A 25008-nucleotide genomic window follows, 5' to 3' on the forward strand; every position below is an offset into this window, starting at 1 on the left:
CCTAAACATAAACCCCCGGGGGGTGCCGAACCCTGAGTCCCCCCGAGAGCCCTAAAACCTAACCCTCCCCCCCCCCGCAGCTGTCCGCGCCCAGTCCCCAGCTTACCTTCGTTTGGTATGCAGGGGGCGTCAGGTATTGCATTGCGACTTAGATGCATTTTTGGCAATAAAATTCACAAAAAGTTGCCCAGCGCTAGCAGAGCCTCACAGGAGCAGGCGCCCGCTTGGAGGGGCTGTTTGGTGCGACTGCACAAAGATGAGTGACGATACAGTTGTAATGTATATAAGACATCAGATACCAGACCTTGGAGAGTGGAAGTTTATATAACCAGAGGCATTGAGATACGTTGACATGGACTTTTGGTGTTATGGTGATACGGCCTTACAATTGTTTACATTTACTGTAGACCAATTAAAATTAATTCATTTTTTCATTAGAATTATTTATATAGTGCACACATTTCGTGCAGTGCCTTATAAGGAATATTTCAGCCAGTTCCATCAGATTTTGCCCCAGTGGTTCTTACATTCTATGGGGTCTATGTATCAAGCAGTGAACAGCGTAGAGAAGTAGGCCAGTGGAGAAGTTGCCCATAGCAACCAATCAGCTTTGATGTAGCATTTATTAACTACAGTCTATAAAATAATAGGTGGGTGCTGATTGGTTGCTATGGCAACTATATTTCTATATTACCTTTTGCATGGACATAGGGTTATTTATTTCCTATTGTCAGAAGCCAAATAACCTACCAGTAGGTTTTTGGATTGTGGGAGGAAACCAGAGTCCATTGGAAATATAGAGAGAACAAACAAACTCCCCACAGATTGAAACTTGGTCATTAATTGAACAGATTACCTCAGGTAATTTAGCAAATGGTGATTTACGCTTTTATTAACAAATTATCAACAAATTGTAGCAAGTTTCTAATACAGAAGTGACCACTATAAGTGTTGTATACATGTCCTGTTGTTGTTTAGCATTTAATCAATAATAATAATAATAATAATAATAATAATAATAATAATAATAATAATAATTACTGACTCTTTTCAGAATAGACACTGTTATATAGGTAGAGGGATCTGCTAGTGAAGCATTTATAGCGTATAAAGAGCCAGAAATGATGGAATTATTTTTGTCAAAACACTTCTACCCAGATATTTGTATAAATATTACATTAGATTTGCCAATAGATATGAAAAAAATGATACATAATTAAACAATATCTATTTTATACATATACCCTGTATTATAGGTTAAAAGCTGGACTTTTTTTTATATAAGCACAAATTCTGTAGTAGATAGATGCTTAAGTGTGGTTAAAGCGCCATAATAACATGAATATTACATGGCATATTACACTTGTTGTGTTTTTCACATTTGCAGTCGGATTTAAGAACTATTGGAAAACAATTAATTATATATTATATATTGAAAAAAACTGTAAAAATGTTAATGCGGAAAGTGCGCGGCTCATTGCTTGTACCATACTGCAATCCTAATATCTGATCCTGGGTTTGGTATGAATACCGGCATCCTGACAGCGGCATCCCAATGACTGAGGATCCCGACAAGGGCCATAAGTACCCTAACCCTCCTCCTGTCTCCCCCCTAACCGTAACCCTCCCTTAGTAGTGTAGAGGAAGCAGTCTTGACGTTAATGTTCTCCCTTAAAAGGACTTTTAGAACTACTGTATTACTGTATTTTTTATTGGTACAGTAAGCGTATACACAGGTATTTAAACAGCTTCCATTCAAAAATAGAAATATACAGTATTGCGATAGTTATTAGAGAAATCATAGTTACCGAAAATACACGTTCCCATGGATGCTGCATGGAATAAAAATTGGTTAACATTTAACCTATAGAAACTTAGGCCCGTATTCAATTTGAGGCGAAAAGTCCAGACTTTTCACCTGCTGGACTTTTTTCCTCCTTTGCCTATTTTCCAGACGGAAAAATATCGTGCGCGTGCCCGATATATCCCCGTATTCAATTTCAAAGGACGCGGAAATGGAACCCGGCAAAACTTGGAGGGGCGAAAAAAAACGGGAAATTTCGGGAAATCATCCTTGGACCCCCCTAAAGATGTCCAGACCTTGGGGGATCACTATGGGTACCCCCGTTTTTGCATGCTGAAGGGAAATCGGGTTTTTAAATAGCCGCGGCAGGTGCATAAATGCGGCTTTGAAGAAGGTGATGCAGAAGAGCATTTAGGAATTTTTGGGTGGAAAAATAACTATGCCCATCAAATTTGGGGTACATGAAAATGGGTGCAAGCATATTTTTAAGTCCCTAAAATGATTTTTCAAAATTCCTCAAAAATGCACCTGCCGCTACCACCCGCAATTAAAAAAACGCCTGCCGCATACTTGGGAACCCCTCTGGCTTTATTAGTACTATTTTAGAAGTGTGTCCCCTTTATTTTTTTTTTACCCCCAAAATTTAAGTGAATTATTTGGGGTGTCCCTGTTTTTTTTTTTACTTTTTTTTGACATACATTACTTTTAGGGGCCATTCCCAAGGGTGCAGGCTAATTTTTTTAAGCCTGCACCCCTAAACCCCAATTCTGCACTTTTATTCGCCAGCTAAAGGCTGGAGAACACATCCCTGTTTTTCTTTACAAAGACTTTTTGCACCGGTGAAAAGTCTTTGTGATTGAATACGGGGATAATGACAATAGGCGAAAATTACGTTTTCGCCTCAAATTGAATATGGCCCATAGTGGGATATTTACTAAAGTGAGCATTTTTAGAAATTGAGATGTTGCCCATAGCAACCAATCAGATTCTACTTAACAGTTATCTAGCACTTTCTAGAACACAGGTTCTCAAACTCAGTTCTCGGGACCGCAAACAGTGCATGTTTTACAGGTCTCTTCACATAATTAATTACTAGTGACTTAGTTAGCTGCACCTGTGGATCTTTAAAAACATGTCAGTGAGTAATGAATGCATCTGCTTGGTGACATGGAAAAAGTGAACTGTGTGGGGTCCTGAGGACTGAGTTTGAGAACCACTGTTCGAGAAGATAATAGTTAGAATCTGATTGGTTGCTATGGGCAACATCTTCACTTCTAAAAATCCACACTTTAGTAAACATACCCCTTAGCATTTAGAAAAGGCCCCTATTATGGCAGCTAAACTGAGATGTAAGATGCCTGACGTGTATATTTGAGCTGCACTTGTCTTAGGGGTCTATTTACTAAGCCTTGGGTGGAGATAAAGTACCAAACAACCAGCTCCTGTCATTTTTTAAACACAGCCTGTGACATGACAGTTAGGAGCTGATTGGCTGGTACTTTATCTCTGTTCACTTTATCTCCATGCAGTGTTTAGTAAATAAATCCCTTAGACATAAACAAATCATTATTCGCTCTAATTGGTGCGTTACTGCTTTTAAGAATAATGAAAAATCGCTAAAACAGCGTATCCCATCCTCTGAAAAAAATGAAGACTGAGATGGTAATTGCTAAAAGTTGGGGCAACAAGTATTGGATCCACCATGCAAAAGTGGTGACCAGCAACAGGCTATACTAGATTAGGTTTGCCACTATACAATAGAAATACCCACAGTGTATATATAGCCATAAGTATTATGGGTAGGGCCACCAAGACTTTGGTTGGGTCAGGGTACTGTGGGGCATGGCTGCTGGAGGGGGTGTGGCTATGTGGAGAGACAGTACATGCATCAGTGGGTCATTGTAGGGGGGCATGGATACATTTCCCCTGTACTCCTGGCCCCGCCAGAGGGCCGGCTCAGATTTTGTGTACCTGCTTCCACATCCGCTCGGCAACCCTGCCTAACAGTTCCCAGAATCTCCCTTGCAGACCGGACATTTTCATGAATATATGGAGAAAAATCTGTAATATAGACATTTACAATGTGCACAGTTCTTACTCAATACAGTAAAATTCATGGGCATGTTTTCAAAGCTTCTTAATACAATTTGTAAAATCGGCGGGAGATTGAATGGTAGTGTCATGGAGTCATCATACGAAGGACAAAGTTATTTAGAAGATCTCCTGGACACCATCTCATTTGTGGATCTGGACCCAGTGAGCTCATTGTTTCCACCAGACATCATGGGGAAAACCCATCCTGGCTTCGTATCCAGCTGTGAGCAAGACAAACATTAAACACACACCTGCTCCAATCTGGTGGATAACTGCGATAGGACCTGTGCACCAGGACAGCTAAACCCTTTCTAGAACCAGAAGACAAAGGAAGATCCATGGTGTATCTCTATCTTGAAGTCTAGGGGTTTAATCCTACAGTCTTCCCCTCCCTTTTAGAAAGTAAGCTCTTACGAGCAGGGCCCTCTACCATCTTGTGCTTCTCCCTACTTTAGTTTCATCTACTTCTTACTCACCACTAGGGCACCTAGCACTTGGTTGCTTATGCTCTGTTGCTTATCTGGGTGTTATGGTCGCTAATGTAGCAATATATATTATCCATGTCTTGGTCCTGTATTGTATTGTCCTGTAAGTCGCTTGTCAACAATTTGTTTATGTACTTTGTAAGGCGCTGCGGAACACTTGTGGCGCCATATAAATAAATGATAATAAATAAATAAATAAATAATCCAGATTTTGGGTCTGTAGGTCCTTGCTCACTGTTGTAAACCAGCTATGGGAAAATAAAAATTATGAGATGTGTTTGCGCACAAATCCAATGAATGATGGATTTAAAAAAAAAATAATTGAATTAATTAAACTATTATGTAAATTGGTAGCTTCAAAAAATGCTCATTTCTATTTTTTTTTCTTTTTAATTTTTTAATTTAATATTTTGTACTCTCAAAATAGTAACACTGGAGGATGGCTATTATGCATTGCATATCCATTATCTAATCTACACTCAAACATTAAGAACTTTTACTGCTGTATTAAGACATTTCTTTCCGTGCGAATCTGCATTACAATGATCAAATCTGCTATACTTTTACATTTTGTCTTAAAAAATATATTAGATGTCATGTTTGATCCAAATTCACGGGACCTATTGACTTATTCAATATACTAAGAATGATTTTTGTTCACCTCCTCATCAATGTACACTTGCAAAACTGCAAAAGGGACTTTTTGCAACCTACAGCAAACACAGCATAACCCAATGGTATTAAAGGCATTAATGTATTTAGCACCGCAGATTTTTATTCAAAATGAGAGTGATTTGACAGTGTCCTTTAAGGATGTTAGCGCGCTCCATGAAACTTTAATAATGCCACATTCAGAATTGAATATGGAAAGTTCTACAAGATTAACTTTATAGCAGGAACTGACCTATTAGAAATAAAGTCTAGTAATTTATTTTATAGCTCAGAGCTTTGTCAGCTGAAACAATACAGTCTTATCTAAGCTCTTTAACTTTGAAATCGTTGGCTCTAGGGTAGTTTTTATTGCCTGAGTGTTATCAGTGCCAATGCTATATACAACTAATAACTTCCTGTGCATTTGCTAAGGAGTGGAGTGGGAGGCTGCAAAGATATTTCTAAATAAGTAACAGAATATAAAGAAAGAAATATGTTTTTACTAAATAAAATGTCAGGGTTTTCTTACAGCAGATATTACCAACGGTACTATCGTGCATTTAGAAACACTCGTCAAATACGCATTTCAAAAGCCATACAGTTGTTACTATTATTATTATTACCAGTTATTTATATAGCGCACACATATTCCGCAGCGCTTTTACAGAGAATATTCGGCCATTCACATCAGTCCCTGCCCCAGTGGAGCTTACAATCTATATTCCCTACCACATACACACAATAGGGGTAATTTTGTTAGGAGCCAATTAACCTACCAGTATATTTTTGGAGTGTGGGAGGAAACCGGAGAACCCGGAGGAAACCCACGCAAGCACAGGGAGAATATACAAACTCCACACAGTTAGGGCCGTAGTGGGTATCGAACCAACGACCTCAGTGCTGTGAGGCAGTAATGCTACCATTACACCATCTGTGCTGCCCTGTTACTAGCCATTGAAGCTCACTCACTTCTCCGATATATTTTTGCGTGCTAAACAGAGGATAGAACCCAAACACAACAATTCTGCTACAGCGCTAGTGATGATAGAAAAACAGGCAATGTGCATTATGCCACTAGAAAACGTGGTTTAATACCTTGCAGGGTTCATGTTAGTAGATGTCATCATGTTAGTAGATTTGCAGTAGAAGAATCAATACTAAATTGTGTTAAATAATTGATAGTAGTTGAAACTCTTGAAGTAGTATCAATCATGCACACCCAGTAAAAGCAGCTGTGTCGTAGTTTGTGCTGATATTCATAATATTCCTCCAATTAATCTAAACTCTACACTACAGCACCCCTGATAAGCTCAGTCACATCTCTCCCACTGACTCTGTCCCTCTCTTCTGTGCCCTCTGGAATGCCAGATCTGTTTGTAACAAACTGGTCCCCATCCATGACCTCTCCATCTCCAATTACCAGGTCTCCTAGTCCTAGCCATCACAAAGCCCGGATTTTACCCCTTTGACACCACTTCTCCTGCAACTATATCCTCTGGGGGCCTCACATTCTCTCACACCCCCCGCCCCCCCCAACCAGGAGGTCAACATGGTGGTGGTGTTTGGGGCCTTCAATCCTCTGGTTACTTCTTCCAGCTTATATAATTTGAACCATCCCTCTTATTCTCTACATTTGAGGTTCATGCTATTCGCCTCTTATAAACTGTTCACCTTTAAATTGCTGTCATTTATCGTCCCCTATCCCTAACTCCAATTTCCTTGACAACTTGGCTTCCTGGCTGTCCCCCACTTCCTCTCTTCAGACCTTCCAACCCTCATCTTAGGTGACTTAAATATCCCTATAAATGTCCCTACAGAATCCTCTGCCTCTAAACTCCTTACCCTCACATCATCATTTGGTCTATCCCACAAGTTCTCAAACTCAGTCCTCAGGACCCAAAACAGTACATGTTTTCCATGTTTCCTCACAGAATCACAAGTGAAGTAATTAGCTCCACCTGTGGATCTTTTAAAATGTGTCAGTGAGCAATGAACACACCTGTGCACCTGCTGGGTGACCTGAAAAAAGTGAACTGTGTGGGGTCCTGAGGACCGAGTTTGAGAACCACTGGTCTATCCTAATTGACCTCCTTACCCTCCAATGTGAGTGGATACTCACTTGATCTGGTCTTCACACACACTAATATTTCTGATTACACCAATTGCCCATTCCCCCTCTTTAACCATCACTCGGTACCCCAAAGTGATTCCGGACTCAGACTCAGGTCGATTGCTGACGGTTCTCTGAGAACTGGACCAAAACATCTAAATAATATATATATATATATATATATATATATATATATATACAAACAATAATAATAATAATAATAATAATAATAATTATAGACATCTCAATTGACAGTTTCTGGTCTCAATCTTACACTCATGTATCAATGACCATCCTTCGAGTTCATAAAAACATATGAAAAGCAGTCAAAGAGAAAGTTAAACCAATGATAATGACAATTAAATGACCAACATGTCTTTTCTTGTCCTTCATCCAAATCAGATTCCATCTGCCGCACCACGCCATTTTCAGTATCTGGGTGTCAGCAGACCCGGATGTCGCTGATCCAGGCCCCCACCGGGAACCTCCAACCAGTCTGGGCCCGGGTAAGCAGACTTCTGTTGAACCACTGAAAGGTTTTATTTTCATCCTATTTAGGTATAGTGAGCATGCTGGAGTAGGGTTACCTGTTCCCTACCATGCATTTGGTTAAACTTTCAGGATCCTCAAGATAAATCACACTCATCAGAGAAACCACAGCTGCAACCCAATATGGACATTCACACTGAACTTGCGCTGTCAGTATTCATGTGATACGCAAGCTGTTAGGTCAGTGGTTCCAAAACTTTTGAACACAGCGCCCTAGAGTATCAGCATTTTTTCCACGGGACCCCTGGGCCAAAAGTTTCTTATTGAGAAATTCAGCGAAAATTAAATACAGTAAATTGTGCTTATATGTAGCCCTAAGGTTCAGTTACTGTGGTGGTTGACTGGTCTGTGCTTCTGTTTGCGCTTCCTGATTGGCAGTTATTAGCACTGGCTTTGCCTATCGCTCTGCCTAAAAATAATTGTATTTGGTACTGGACCACCAAACCGAGACACCCCAGTTTGGGAACCACTGTGTTAGGTGATGAAAGGTGCCCTTAGATGAATTGGTTGCATAACTAGCTAATGTTTACTGGTTCTTGTATGTAGTTCTCATTACTATCTTACTCTGCTTTGTGTGCTATGTAATAAATATATCATTGTATCTTTTCGGTTAGAAAAATCTTGGTACAATCATATTTACTTACCTGCATTAGGGGTGAGCGGGTTCGGATTTCTGAAATCCGAACCCCCCCGAGCCCCCCCGATCCGAGTCCGATCCGAGTCAGGCTCGACTTTTCCCGCCTGACTCGGATCTGACATCGAGGCAAAACGTCATCATCCCGCCTTCCGAGTCTCGCGGGTTTTGGATCCTATATAAGGTACCCGCGTCGGCGCCATTTTCTCACTCGGCTGTGGACAGTGAAGAGGGAGGGTGGGAGTTAGTGCTGTGTAGTGTAGTGTAGTGTAGTGCTGCTGTTGTCCACTACTTCAAAGTCCATAGGGGCTGGCTGTGTTGTGCTGTGCTGCTGTTGTTAATAGGGGCTGTGTCCACTACTTCAAAGTCCATAGGGGCTGGCTGGACTGTGTTGTGCAGTCAGTTCCAAAGTCCTGTGCAGTGTCCCAGTCCTAAAGGGGTGCTGTAGTGTTGTCCAGGGGGTGCTCTGTCCATCAGGGGTGCTCCCCCCAAGTGCTAAAAAAATAATATATTTTCTGTGTTTGTGAATTGTGTGCGCAGTAGCCGCACGTGCATCAACAAAGTAGTGCCAAGCGTGCGCCTGTGTCATAAGTAAAGGGCCGGCTGGCTTGACCGTTAAGGGTGCTGTAACCCCCGAAAGTACACTCCAGTCCAAACCAAAAAAAAAATTATTTTCTGTGTTTGTGAATTGTGTGCGCAGTAGCCGCACGTGCATCAACAAAGTAGTGCCAAGCGTGCGCCTGTGTCATAAGTAAAGGGCCGGCTGGCTTGACCGTTAAGGGTGCTGTAACCCCCGAAAGTACACTCCAGTCCAAACCTAAAAAAAAATTATTTTCTGTGTTTGTGAATTGTGTGCGCAGTAGCCGCACGTGCATCAACAAAGTAGTGCCAAGCGTGCGCCTGTGTCATAAGTAAAGGGCCGGCTGGCTTGACCGTTAAAGGGTGCTGTAACCCCCGAAAGTACACTCCAGTCCAAACCAAAAAAAAATTATTTTCTGTGTTTGTGAATTGTGTGCGCAGTAGCCGCACGTGCATCAACAAAGTAGTGCCAAGCGTGCGCCTGTGTCATAAGTAAAGGGCCGGCTGGCTTGACCGTTAAGGGTGCTGTAACCCCCGAAAGTACACTCCAGTCCAAACCAAAAAAAAATTATTTTCTGTGTTTGTGAATTGTGTGCGCAGTAGCCGCACGTGCATCAACAAAGTAGTGCCAAGCGTGCGCCTGTGTCATAAGTAAAGGGCCGGCTGGCTTGACCGTTAAAGGGTGCTGTAACCCCTGAAAGTACACTCCAGTCCAAACCAAAAAAAAATTATTTTCTGTGTTTGTGAATTGTGTGCGCAGTAGCCGCACGTGCATCAACAAAGTAGTGTCAAGCGTTCGCCTGTGTCATAAGTAAAGGGCCGGCTGGCTTGACCGTTAAGGGTGCTGTAACCCCCGAAAGTACACTCCAGTCCAAACCAAAAAAAAAATTATTTTCTGTGTTTGTGAATTGTGTGCGCAGTAGCCGCACGTGCATCAACAAAGTAGTGCCAAGCGTGCGCCTGTGTCATAAGTAAAGGGCCGGCTGGCTTGACCGTTAAGGGTGCTGTAACCCCCGAAAGTACACTCCAGTCCAAACCAAAAAAAAAATTATTTTCTGTGTTTGTGAATTGTGTGCGCAGTAGCCGCACGTGCATCAACAAAGTAGTGCCAAGCGTGCGCCTGTGTCATAAGTAAAGGGCCGGCTGGCTTGACCGTTAAGGGTGCTGTAACCCCCGAAAGTACACTCCAGTCCAAACCTAAAAAAAAATTATTTTCTGTGTTTGTGAATTGTGTGCGCAGTAGCCGCACGTGCATCAACAAAGTAGTGCCAAGCGTGCGCCTGTGTCATAAGTAAAGGGCCGGCTGGCTTGACCGTTAAAGGGTGCTGTAACCCCCGAAAGTACACTCCAGTCCAAACCAAAAAAAAATTATTTTCTGTGTTTGTGAATTGTGTGCGCAGTAGCCGCACGTGCATCAACAAAGTAGTGCCAAGCGTGCGCCTGTGTCATAAGTAAAGGGCCAGCTGGCTTGACCGTTAAGGGTGCTGTAACCCCCGAAAGTACACTCCAGTCCAAACCTAAAAAAAAATTATTTTCTGTGTTTGTGAATTGTGTGCGCAGTAGCCGCACGTGCATCAACAAAGTAGTGCCAAGAGTGCGCCTGTGTCATAAGTAAAGGGCCGGCTGGCTTGACCGTTAAAGGGTGCTGTAACCCCCGAAAGTACACTCCAGTCCAAACCAAAAAAAAATTATTTTCTGTGTTTGTGAATTGTGTGCGCAGTAGCCGCACGTGCATCAACAAAGTAGTGCCAAGCGTGCGCCTGTGTCATAAGTAAAGGGCCGGCTGGCTTGACCGTTAAAGGGTGCTGTAACCCCTGAAAGTACACTCCAGTCCAAACCAAAAAAAAAATATTTTCTGTGTTTGTGAATTGTGTGCGCAGTAGCCGCACGTGCATCAACAAAGTAGTGCCAAGCGTGCGCCTGTGTCATAAGTAAAGGGCCGGCTGGCTTGACCGTTAAGGGTGCTGTAACTCCCGAAAGTACACTCCAGTCCAAACCAAAAAAAAAAATATTTTCTGTGTTTGTGAATTGTGTGCGCAGTAGCCGCACGTGCATCAACAAAGTAGTGCCAAGCGTGCGCCTGTGTCATAAGTAAAGGGCCGGCTGGCTTGACCGTTAAGGGTGCTGTAACCCCCGAAAGTACACTCCAGTCCAAACCAAAAAAAAAATTATTTTCTGTGTTTGTGAATTGTGTGCGCAGTAGCCGCACGTGCATCAACAAAGTAGTGCCAAGCGTGCGCCTGTGTCATAAGTAAAGGGCCGGCTGGCTTGACCGTTAAGGGTGCTGTAACCCCCGAAAGTACACTCCAGTCCAAACCTAAAAAAAAATTATTTTCTGTGTTTGTGAATTGTGTGCGCAGTAGCCGCACGTGCATCAACAAAGTAGTGCCAAGCGTGCGCCTGTGTCATAAGTAAAGGGCCGGCTGGCTTGACCGTTAAAGGGTGCTGTAACCCCCAAAGTACACTCCAGTCCAAACCAAAAAAAAATTATTTTCTGTGTTTGTGAATTGTGTGCGCAGTAGCCGCACGTGCATCAACAAAGTAGTGCCAAGAGTGCGCCTGTGTCATAAGTAAAGGGCCGGCTGGCTTGACCGTTAAAGGGTGCTGTAACCCACAAAGTACACTCCAGTCCGAACCAAAAAAAAATTTATTTTCTGTGTTTAGCCGCACGTATATATCAAATCGATATAACATAAATGGAGGACCAAACTTTCTCCGATAAAAATAAAATAGAGAAAGATCAAGAACCACTTCCTCCTAGTGCTGAAGCTGCTGCCACTAGTCATGACATAGACGATAACATGCCATCAACGTCGTCTGCCAAGGCCGATGCCCAATGTCATAGTAGAGGGCACATACAATCCCAAATGGCAAAGTTCAGGAAAATGACCTTGAAAAAGACATTTAAATCAGCTGAAGAGAAACGTAAACTTGCCAATATGCCATTTACGACACGGAGTGGCAAGGAACGGCTAAGGTCGATCCCTAGTATGTTCATGACTAGTGGTTCAGCTTCACATGACGATGGAAGCACTCCTCCCACTAAAAAAATCAAAAGAGTTAAGCTGGCAAAAGCACAGCGAAGAACTGTGCTTTCTAAGAAGATATCACAAATCCCCAAAGAGAGTCCAAGTGTGGTGGTGGTTGCGATGCCTGACCTTCCCAGCACTGGACGGGAAGAGGTGGCTCTTTCCACCATTTGCACGCCCCCTGCAAGTGCTGAAAGGAGCACCCACAGTCCACTTGCTGATATGCAAATTGAAGATGTCACTGTTGAAGTACAACAGGATGAGGATACTGGTGTAGCTGGCGCTGAGGAGGAAGTTGGCGAGGAGGATTCTGATGGTGATGTGGTTTGTTTAAATCAGGCTCCGGGGGAGACAGTTGTTGTCCGTGGGATGAAAAAGCCCATCACGGTCATGCCTGGGCAGAAGACCAAACATTCCACCTCTTTGGTCTGGCAATATTTCTATCCAAATCCGGACAACAACTGTCTTGCCATATGTACCATATGTAAAGGTGAAATAAGTAGGGGTAGGGACGTCAACCACCTAGGAACATCCTCCCTTATACGGCACCTGCAGCGCGTTCATAAAAAGTTACTGTCAAGTTCAGAAACTTTGGCTCAGACCGTAAGCAGTCCAGGGACACCTAAATCCCGTTGTCCTGTTGTATCCAAGCGCCTGCAAACCACACCGTCAACTCCCTCCTCGTCAATTTCCTCCTTAGTCAGGATCGGAAGTAGTCCTGCAGGCCATATCACTGGCATGACTGACTCTCCTATCCGGGATTCCTCCGGAGGATCCTGCATTGCTACGCCTACTGCTGCCGCTGCTGCTGTTGCTGCTGCTGCTGGGAGTCGTTCATCATCCCAGAGAGGAAGTAGGAACACCACTACTTTTACTAAACAATTGACCCTCCAACAGTCCTTAGCGAGGAGGATGAAGTACGACAGCAGTCATCCTGAAGCAAAACGTATAACTGAGGCCTTGACTGCTATGTTGGTGTTAGACGTGCGTCCGGTATCCGCCATTAGTGCAGTGGGATTTAGACAATTGATGGAGGTAGTGTGTCCCCGGTTCCAAATCCCGTCTAGATTCCACTTCACTAGGCAGGCGATACCGAGACTGTACAGAAACGTCAGAAAAAGTGTCCTCAGTGTCCTGAAAAATGCCGTTGTACACAATGTCCACTTAACCACGGACATGTGGACAAGTGGAACAGGGCAGACTAAGGACTATATGACTGTGACAGCCCACTGGGTAGATGTATCACCTTACGCAGCAACAGCAGCAGCGTCACCAGTAGCAGCATCTCAGAAACGCCAGCTCGTTACAAGGCAGGCTACGCTGTGTATCACCGGTTTCAGTAAGAGGCACACCGCCGACAACCTCTTAGAGAAACTGAGGGAAATCATCGCCCAGTGGCTTACCCCACTTAGACTCTCCTGGGGATTTGTGATATCTGACAACGCCACCAATATTGTGCGGGCATTACATCTGGGCAAATTCCAGCACGTCCCATGTTTTGCTCACACAATAAACTTGGTGGTGCAGAATTTTCTGAAAAGCGACAGGGGCGTGCAGGAGACGCTTTGGGTGGCCCGAAAAATTTCTGGCCACTTTCGCCATTCAGCGACTGCGTGCCGAAGACTGGAGCGCCAGCAAACACTCTTGAACCTGCCCCGCCATCACCTGAAGCAAGAGGTTGTGACGCGGTGGAACTCAACCCTCTATATGCTTCAGAGGATGGAGGAGCAGCAAAAGGCCATACAAGCCTATACATCCACCTATGACATAGGCAAAGGAGGGGGTATGCACCTGACTCAAGCGCAGTGGAGAATGATTTCCGTGTTGTGCAAGGTTCTTCAGCCCTTCGAACTTGCCACACGTGAAGTCAGTTCAGACACTGCCAGCTTGAGTCAGGTCATTCCCCTCATCAGGCTTTTGCAGAAGCAGCTGGAGAAAGTGAAGGAGGAGCTAAGACGGAGCGATTCCGCTCGGCATGTGGGACTTGTGGATGAAGCCCTTCATTCGCTTTGCCAGGATTCCAGGGTGGTCAATCTGTTGAAATCAGACCACTACATTTTGGCCACCGTGCTCGATCCTAGGTTTAAAGCCTATGTGGTGTCTCTCTTTCCGGCCGACACAAGCCTGCAGAGGTGCAAAGACCTGCTGGTGAACACACTGTCAGCTGAAGCGGAACGTGACACGTCAACGGCTCCTTCTTCATTTTCTCCCGCAACTGGGGCTGCCAGGAAAAAACTTAGGTATCCTAAGCAACCCGCTGGCGGTGATGCAGGGCAGGCAGGACCAAGTTTGGACATCTGGTCCGGACTGAAGGACCTGGCAACAATTTCTGACATGTCTACTGTCACTGCATATGATACTGTCACCATTGACAGAATGGTGGAGGATTACATCGGTGACAGCATCCAAGTAGGCATGTCAGACAGTCCATACCTGTACTGGCAGGAAAAAGAGGCAATTTGGAGGCCCCTGTACAAACTGGCTCTATTTTACCTGAGTTGCCCCCCCTCCAGTGTGTACTCCGAAAGAGTGTTTAGTGCAGCCGGGAACCTTGTCAGCGAAAGGCGTAGGAGGTTGCTTCCACAGAATGTGGAGAAGATGATGTTCATCAAAATGAATTATCAGCTCTTCCAGGGAGACCAGCCTCCAGAAGGTACAGAGGGACCTGTGGTGGTGGATTCAAGTGGGGACGAGTTAATACTTTGTGAGGATGAGGATGTACACACTGAAGAGGGTGAGGAATCGGTGGATGAGGAGGATGAGGATGACATCTTGCCTCCGTAGAGCCAGTTTGTGCAGGGACACATTAATTGCCAGCTTGTTTTGTGGGGGCCCAAACGAACCAATCATTTCAGCCACAGTTGTGTGGCAGACCCTGGCGCTGAAATGATTGATTTGTTAAAGTGTGCATGTCCTGTTTATACAACATAAGGGTGGGTGGGAGGGCCCAAGGACAATTCCATCTTGCACCTCTTTTTTTCTTTGCATTATGTACAGTTTGGGGCCTAGTTTTTCTAACTGCCATCCTGCCTGCCACTGCAGTGTCACTCCTAGATGGGTCACGTGTTTGTGCCGCCCACTCGTGTCGCTTAGCATAGTCATCCAGCTACCTCGGTGCAACCTTTTGGACATAAAAACACTATTGTGAGGTGTGAGGTGTTCAGAATAGACTGGAAATGAGTGGAAATTAAGGTTATTGAGGTTAATAATAGCATAGGAGCAGAAAAACCTACAAATTCTGTGATTTTAGCTGTTTTTATGCTTTTTTTCAAAAAAATACAGATCCAAAACACAAAACCCAGAACCCAAAACACGGAAGGGTGGTTTTGGCAAAACCAATCCAGATCCAAAACACGAAGAAAGATCCAGATCCAAAACCAAAACACAAAACACGAAAAGTGGCCGGTGCACACCCCTAACCTGCATGGTCTGGAACCTAGGGAACTGAGTATTTAGGTGTGAGCCTCGGCTCCAGTACTCCATATCCTGACAATTTCTGGCAGGTGGGGAGTATGACTGGGGCGGCACACCTGTCAAACCGTAACGCAGGTGTCCTAAGGCGAGCTCAATGAGGACTGAAACCTCCCGTGGAGCAGAAGGCCAAACAGATGCATATTGGAAATAAATTACACTAAAAAAAAAAGAATATGTGCAGAAAAATCACATATGTACCGTACCCATGTGTTGAGGCCCACACATCGAATTACAAGAGTGCACAAACAGTGTTTGTCAAACACTAAACTTACCGAACGTTATCTACAGGGATTACGGTCCCTTTATATTACCAACTGCAAGTCTGCACAAGGAGCAGCAGTAATATAAGTAAATAAAACTGCATATAGCATCGGGATGTAATCAGGATGCCGGTGGTCGAAATGCCGACCGCCAGAATCCCAACACTTAAAGCACAGCATGGGACTAAAGATAGGCATCTAAATACTGACGCATATCATTAGCCCCACGTCGAAATCCCGACGCCCGGCAAACCGAATGTAGGTTAGCCGGGCGTCGCAATGTGTTAGCAGCGGGGGGGGAGGGTTATGTTTAGATACTTCTGGGAGGGTAAGGTTTAGGCCGAGGAAGGGGGAGTTAGGGTTAGGCACCACCGTGGTGGAGGTTAGGGTTAGGCAACCCCCGGGGAGGGTTAGGTTTAGGGTGTGGGGAGGGGGGTTAGGGTTAGGCACCATGGGGGGATTTAGGGTTAGGAACCCCCCCCCCGAGTATTAGGATTAGGCACCCCCAAGGGAGGGTTAGGGTTAGGGGGAGAGGGGATGGTTAAAGATACTTACCAGCCAGCGTCGGGATTTTCATCTGTCGGGTTTTTCTCATCGGGATTTGAACCGATGGCGTGCAAGCCGTCGGTATTTCATACCCAACCCTGTAGCATGCATCCATTTACCCACATACTGTAACACTTATCTCATTTTTACCTGAAATGGTAAATATGCCAAATTTGTTTTGAACGATTTTATAAACAGATTTCAGTGACAAAATAAGAAATAACATAGGTTAGTACAGTGCAACGTGAAATGGTGCATAGTTTATATGTACAATGTATCACTGGGTATGACAGGCAGAATAATTAACACTTGGTGTCCTTTTTGTCAACAGCACAACATATTTTATCTTGCTGTAAATATACACATGCCATAAAACAAAGCTTAATTACAGTCATTGTGCATTTATTTTCTGCTGCTGCTCCCTAATCAGTTAGGAATTGCTGTCTGCAGTGAGTAAGGAAAACAATTTCCAGTGTATCTGTGGTGCCTGCATGACTCCAGCTGTTTATGTAGTACAAATCAATGCTTACTCAGTTGTACGGCTTATCTTAATATACAGTAATCACTTTATCTTGTGCATGGAAATGACAGGGTCCAATTCTGTACAAATTCAACCCGAACAAATAAGTTAGCGCCACGGGAATTAAAGGCACTTTTTTTTTTCTAAATTCAAATACCGAAATCCTACAAGTGTTTTTTTTATATTTATTTATTTAAATGCTTTATATCTGTAGAAGAGAAATAAAATACCCGGTCTGGATTTAGGGATGAGCAATTTTTCCAAATCTGTTCCGCGGAATTCTCATCTTCTCAACATTCCGACATGTCATTTTTTTAAACTAGAAATTTAGGAAAACACAGAATAGCCTGGCATTTAAGGTAATGCTTTTATTTTAATGATTTTGATGTTCTTTGCAGGTATACGTTGTATCATGATCATTAGATCTTCTACTGAATTCTAAACTTTTTAAATAAAAGTCCTGTAATGTGTTTACTTTACAAATGTTTTCTGTGCCATAGCAAATGCATAAGCAATTATATCTGCTGTATGTAAATGGCATTGTTCATATCGATACTGATCTAAACAAAGGTCTTGCTACAATCATATTTACTTACCAGGGTGTATAAGATTATTAAATTAGTTTTTAATTGTTACTTTAAAAAGTGTATTGGGGGGGGGGTCATCTATTTTTTGTGATGGTCTGCACAATCTATATACCGGTAACCAGAAAATAGTAAATGTTGCCCCATAATAAAAAACATTTTTAAATGCCAATTAGCAATTATTATTATCTTTAGAATTGGCATATACTCATTGAATTTCTTCTTGTACATTCTGAGCATGCTCAGAAACTTAAGATTCTGGAATCTGTTTCTTCTTATAACTAGAGAGCAGGCTCAAGGACTTAGGAGCTCATTCAGAGTCGGTCGTGAGCGCTGAGTGCTCACAACCGACTCGATATTGCCCCACAGCGCATGCGCACGACGGAGCCGGCTCCGTCGTGTGCATGTGCGAGACCCGGCTAACGACGGGCGCTCCGTCGTTAGGGGTCTCGTAGCAGACGGGGCGAGCTGTCGATGTTGAGTGACATCTCGCCCCGTTTGCTGGACGGGCCGGGGGCGTGTCCCCGGCCATACGGAGGCGTTCCAGTCGAAACGCTTGCCGTTTGGGGGTGGCCCCACTGACATCATTGCTGATGTAAGTGGAGAACTTCCTGCTCAAACAGATCAGGAAGCTCCCTGGGGCTTACGAGTGCCCAGACCCTACCCTAGAGTCTGGTCGTAAGCCCCGATGGTCGTGATGGTCTTGACCATCGCGACCATCGCCCATGTCGGTCGTTAGAACTGTGGGTGTTAACCCACAGCTTAACGATCGACAAGGAGATTGCCGTTCAGGATGCAAGCGGCCACCCTGATTCACACGACCGCTTGCATCTAACGACCGCCTCTGAATGAGGCCCTTAGATTCTGGAAGCTGTTTCTTCTTATAACTAGTGAGCAGGCTCAGGGACTTTGATTCTGGAAGCTGTTTCTTCTTCTACATACTGAGCAGGCTCAGGGACTTTACTAAGTGTCAGGTTCTAAAACCAGCACTTCTGAAGCGTTTATGCTTGAACTTTAAAAGGGCAATGATTTTACTAGCCATGTTTTGCTAGTAAAATCATTGCTCTTTAAATTTTGTGCATAAACACATTCACAAGCACTGGGATTTAGAACCTGATGCTTAGTTAAAAAAATCTTAATCTTCGGAAGCTGTTTTTTTATTATGCATACTGAGCCTGCTCAGGAACGTAGTCTTTGGGAGCTATTTCTTGTACTTTTTACTATTTACTGGAGTCATTAGCCGGACACACATTGGGCCTGATTCTGGATGGGTGTATGCCCATCTCTTAGCGTGAATGGAAATGGCGATTTTTTTCTTTGCATACAGCGCATGTGCAGCAGCGATTTTACGCATTTTTGCATATCTCCGTCATATTCTGTGTTGGACAGAACTTGGTCAGATCTGTCTTTCTGTGAAATGGGCATTTTGGGTCAAAAAACTGTGTGGTGACAATTTAATCGCATGTAAACCACTCTACATTGTGGGTGTGCCATGGAAGTGTCGTGGGCTTTTCTGAGTTTTGCATATGGGGAAGGGACGCCTGTTTCTGACATATCTATTTTTGCAAGTGCCTAAACTGACGGTTGTGATTTTATGAAGTCAATGGGCGCTACCGATTTCCACTTGCAGATGCACAAACCCGCCCATTAGTTGAACAGATACTTGCATTAGGAAAAGGTAGTAAATCTGACTTCTGCGGCTGCCGGCAATTACAGAATCAGCCTCGGGGTGCAGAATAAAATCTCTGCAGCAGTGCGTGCCCTGGTGTGCCTATTCTGTATTATGCTAGAAATGGTGTCGCAATGCCCAACTCCTCTCATTGGCCAGTGTAATCTACAGCACCTCCACTATTATTCAAATTTACTGGAATCACTTATCATTGCTGCTTATCAGATGATGAGTGGTCAAATTGTAATCCAAGTTATGGTGGTGATTTCTATATTTTTTTTTTATTTAAAAAATAATATCATCAACTTTTTGCAGTTCCCCCCACCCAAGACTCATTCTTCAAAAGCAATCAAAAAACATATACTGTAGAATTTAATGTCCCGACTATGGCATAACAAGCAGGAATACAAAGTTACATTTAAATAAATATTGATTTAATATCAAAACGTTTGTGTCTCCATTTATAGAACAAGCTAAATTGAAATTTACTGAGTCTGAGTAATCTCACTATCAAGGACTCTCCATTTGGCAAATATCTCAATCAACAGAGGCACAATGTCTCTAAAATTTGCTGGCAGGTGTTGTAATATGTAACCTGCATCAAAGGAATATATCTAAAGCAGAAATGATTAAACCCTAATTATTCTGTATTGTTGCATTTAACTCATACAGTTTGAAACAATTAGCTAACTGGTAATGATTCCTGTGAACAGATTAGTTCTCATTATATGTAGGAAATATTTGCTGAATGTAAATATTCTCCCCGCTGTGTTATTAGTAAGCCTTCAGGTGTATAAGGTGTTTAAGGGGAAGGTACAGACGTGAGGATTTGTTTGGATACATCAGTGAATATGAAGGCAGGTGCTTTTTTCCGGGACTGCTTCCTGTTATTACATGTGTTTGCTGGTGTACATATACACCTCTCTATCGGGTACCTTACCTAAACCCTTTAGTGCTGGTGGATAATATGTTTTAAATAGTTTTTTCATTAAAAAAGATTGTACTTCACTATGGGCCCCATTTACAAACGAAGTGAAATACCAGCGGCAATTTTCGTTTAGTATCATTGTAATACAAACGAAAATTCCACTGGTATTCAGTAATGCTTACCCCTCCGGCGAGGTCCCGTGAAGTCCAGCGGAATCCTCGTCCTCTGCTGGGCTGCTGGCAGCCTAATGCCACCAGCGACAGGGCTCCAGGGTCATGCGCAAGCGCGACGGTCCGTCTGCGCATGTGCATGACGGGGAGACCCGGCAGTGCCCGGAAGGCTTCGTTGAAGCCGGAAAGGCACCGCCGGGTCTCCATTGCCCGCATCGCTCTCGCCATCTTTTAGATGGCGAGAGCGATGCTGTACAAATAGCGGTAATCTAAGATTACCACTGTTTACTAAATACAGCAAGATGGTATAACCCCTTTAGGGGCCCTATATTTGGCAATTTTTTTTCTTTTATGTGTATCTGAAATATATGCCTGGTGGTAATCAATGTGGGGAAAAAGAGAAGAACTACTTATAAAGGGATTTTCATTCTAAAGAACCAACAATAGGGAATTATATCGTCTATACTGGCCTAGAAGGAAGCGCTGGGACATTTACTGTTTATGTTTGTGTTTCTATAAATATAGAGTTTGTGACCTCTATTTATATTGTTCGAGCTGCATCCATTATTGAAGCGCATTATTGTATCAATATAATTTTTGGTTCACGTGTATACTGGGCCTGATTCAGAGCCGGACGCTCTGACCAGAGCGCTTGCTCTGAATCAGGGCCCTCCTCCATGAAAATGGAGCGTCCTCCAGGATGCTCGTATAGCTGTGGGTGACCACCCACAGCTATAGAGAGCATCCATGATGATGGTCGCGATGATCAAAGACCATCGCGACCATCGGGCTTGCGATGAGACCCTGCGGTAAGGAACGCCTCTGTCTGGCCGCCACGCCCCCGGCACGCCCACCAAAGGGGGCGTGCTGGCACTCACCATCGACAGCACGCCCCCTTTGGTGCGAGACCCCTCCGTCATGCGCATGCGCATTCACCAAACATCGACCCGCTTGTGAGCGAACTTTGCTCGTGAGCGGGTCTGAATGACCCCCTCTGTTCACTAGAACTCACAAGGGAACTTTTTCTGAAAATATCGGGGTGTATTTAAACAGTGGCTATGTCCGTTCTCAGCGATCAGCTGCACAAATCACTGACAACTACAAAAAAAGGCTAGATTTGCAATGTTGCTAGTTGCAAGGTTATTAGAGATGTGCTTTTGGTTCTCCAGAAATCGGAATACACCTGAATTTCATGAATCCGGACAGATTTGCATCGCAGTTCTAATCTCCTTAGGAGATCTGGATAATTCTGAGTCACGGTTCTTATCTTCCAGCAATTCAGAATTTAATTTTTTTAATCCAAATTTTTAATTTTGGATTGAAAAATTTACATGATTTTAGCTGTTTTTAAAAACTTTTTATCATTTTTAAAATACAGATCCAAAACCAAAACACTTGATGGTGGTTTTGAAAAACCAAAACCAAAACACGTACTGTAGATGAATCTAGATCCAAAAGCAAGACATGGGAGTCAGCAAACATCTACACTGGTTGTATATCCCCCCCTTCAAATCGAATATTAATTACTATTAATTTTATTAATTATATGTAAAGTCAATCTGGAATCAATAAACTATTATTAGCTTTGTTACAAGCTTTTGAAACCTTAATGTAACATATTAACATATGGGTGGTGGCTCAAAGTTGGACAAAGTTGCAGTAGTGGCTGGGACTTTACGCCAGTGTCACTGACCATATAACAATGACACGGGGATGCTTTGCAGAAACATTATTTTTATCTCAGTTTCAGCATCTCATACTAACACTATGTAGGCCTGATTCTAAGTCGCCAGCTATGTCGATGTCAGATGCAGTTGAGCGCATGAATCTGAGTAGTACAGTGTATGCATCCAGATTGTGGTCGTACACAGCGGCAGTGGATGCACCAGTGACAAGCCGCGAGGTCAATGGCTGGGGAAGAACACATAGAGATGGGTGCTGGGAGCCTATCTCACTCTCTACTCACTGTAACTATCCCTTCACTACACTAAGCTTCAGTGTGCATTGATTCTCCTATTTGCATCACTGTGTCTTCTTTTTCTGCTGAGCTCAGATCTCTAAACACTGCAGTGCACTTCCTGGTCACATGATACTTCCAAGGTGTCCATCAGTGCACAAGACACGCCCCCATACACAGGGGCATGCCTCTAATAGCTCTCTTTCTGTGCAGCTTACTGCCCGTGGTGTGGCTCCACCCCCAGCTCTGCTAGCACTGTCTGACTATACAGAAGTGAAGGCTGAGCTGCATCATCTCTCATTTTCCTGCAGTCCCAGGGAGCTCCACACAACTGATGAGTGTTACAATAAACATGTTTTTAAGTTATACATATCTTCATTGTATTATTTTAATAATTTTATATCAAATCTCAGGAATATGACAGGGGAGGCTCTGTTTCTTCTGCCTAGCCTAACTGCAAGTTCCTGGGAGGCATGCAGGTGTATTTAAAATGTATTAGGTGTTCCTAGGTGGTGACTGGGTTCTGACAGGGAGGTGGCTATTCAGACAAACGTAGGTGGTCCGTCTTATGGGCGTGTTATGGAAGTATTGCAGGTGTGTTGCTTATGTGGTTGATAACACAGACAATCGTACACATCAGAAGCCAGTCTCTGAAGAATCTGAACATAGCCAGGGGCTGGAGCAAGTTTTAATGGTGTGACCGATGGTGACACACCAGGCAGTATTACAGCTTCTACAGATGCACAAAATGAGCATGTAATTCCTTTTACATTCATACAAATGGATGTACAACATGGGAAGGGATGAAACCAGAATCATCATACAGTCACAGATACAAGGCTGTACACCAGGGGAAGGGCTGATACCAGCATTAGCATATGGTCACAAACACACAGCTGTACACCAGGGGAAGGGCTGATACCAATATTAGCATATAGTCACAGACACACGGCTGTACACCAGGGGAAGGGCTGATACCAGCATTAGCATATAGTCACAGACAGACGGCTGTACACCAGGGGAAGGGCTGATACCAGCATTAGCATATAGTCACAGACACACGGCTGTACACCATGGGAAGGGCTGATACCAGCATTAGCATATAGTCACAGACACACGGCTGTACACCAGGGGAAGGGCTGATACCAGCAGTAGCATATAGTCACAGACACACGGCGATACACCAGGGGAGGGGCTGATACCAGCAGTAGCATATAGTCACAGACACACAGCTGTACACCAGGGGAAGGGCTGATACCAGCAGTAGCATATAGTCACAGACACACTGCTATACACCAGGGGAAGGGCTGATGCCAGCATTAGCATATAGTCACAGACACACGGCTGTACACCAGGGGAAGGGCTGATACCAGCATTAGCATATAGTCACAGACACACAGCTGTACACCAGGGGAAGGGTTGATACCAGCATTAGCATATAGTCACAGACACACGGCTGTACACCTGGGGAAGGGCCGATACCAGCATTAGCATATAGTCACATACACACGGCTGTACACCAGGGGAAGGGCTGATACCAGCATTAGCATATAGTCACAGACACACGGCTGTACACCAGGTGAAGGGCTGATACCAGCATTAACATATAGTCACAGACACACAGCTGTACATCGTGGGAAGGGCCGATACCAGCATTAGCATATAGTACCAGACACACGGCTGTAAACCAAGGCAAGGGCTGATACCAACATTAGCATATAGTCACAGACACACAGCTGTACACCAGGGGAAGGGCTGATACCAGCATTAGCATATAGTCACAGACACACGGCTGTACACCAGGGGAAGGGCTGATACCAGCATTAGTATATAGTCACATACACACGGCTGTACACCAGGGGAAGGGCTGATACCAGCATTAGCATATAGTACCAGACACACGGCTGTAAACCAAGGCAAGGGCTGATACCAACATTAGCATATAGTCACAGACACACAGCTGTACACCAGGGGAAGGTCTGATACCAGCATTAGTATATAGTCACAGACACACGGCTGTACACCAGGGGAAGGGCTGATACCAGCATTAGTATATAGTCACATACACACGGCTGTACACCAGGGGAAAGGCTGATACCCGCATTAGCATATAGTCACAGACGCAAGGCTGTACACCAGTGGAAGAGCTGATACCAGCAGTAGCATATAGTCACAGACACACAGCTGTACACCAGGGGAAGGGCTGATACCAGCATTAGCATATAGTCACATACACATAGCTGTACACCAGGGGAAGGGCTGATAACAACATTAGTATATAGTTGGGGTGAGCGGGTTCGGATTTCTGAAATCCGAATCCCCCCGAGCCCCCCCGATCCGAGGCCGATCCGAGTCAGGCTCGACTTTTCCCGCCTGACTCGGATCTGAAATCGAGGCAAAAGTCATCATCCCGCCTTCCGAGTCTCGCGGATTTTGGATCCTATATAAGGTACCCGCGTCGGCGCCATTTTCTCACTCGGCTGTGGACAGTCTAGAGGGAGGGTGGGAGTTAGGGCTGGCTGGGCTGTGTATTGTAGTGTAGTGTAGTGCAGAGTAGTGTTGTGCTGTGCTGTGCTGCGCTGTGCTGCTGTTGTCAACTACTTCAAAGTCCATAGGGACTGGCTGTGTTGTGCTGTGCTGCTGTTGTTAATAGGGGCTGTGTCCACTACTTCAAAGTCCATAGGGGCTGGCTGGACTGTGTTGTGCAGTCAGTTCTCCATAGGGGCTGTGTCCACTCCAAAGTCCTGTTCAGTGTCCCAGTCCTAAAGGGGTGCTGTAGTGTTGTCCAGGGGGTGCTCTGTCCATCAGGCGTGCTCCCCCCAAGTGCTAAAAAAATAATATTTTTTGTGTGTTTGTGAATTGTGTGCGCAGTAGCCGCACGTGCATCAACAAAGTAGTGCCAAGCGTGCGCCTGTGTCATAAGTAAAGGGCCGGCTGGCTTGACCATTAAAGGTGCTGTAGCCCC

This window comes from Taudactylus pleione, unplaced genomic scaffold (assembly GCF_031769625.1).
Source record: "Taudactylus pleione unplaced genomic scaffold, aTauple2 ptg000174l, whole genome shotgun sequence".
Classification (NCBI taxonomy): Eukaryota; Metazoa; Chordata; class Amphibia; order Anura; family Myobatrachidae; genus Taudactylus; species Taudactylus pleione.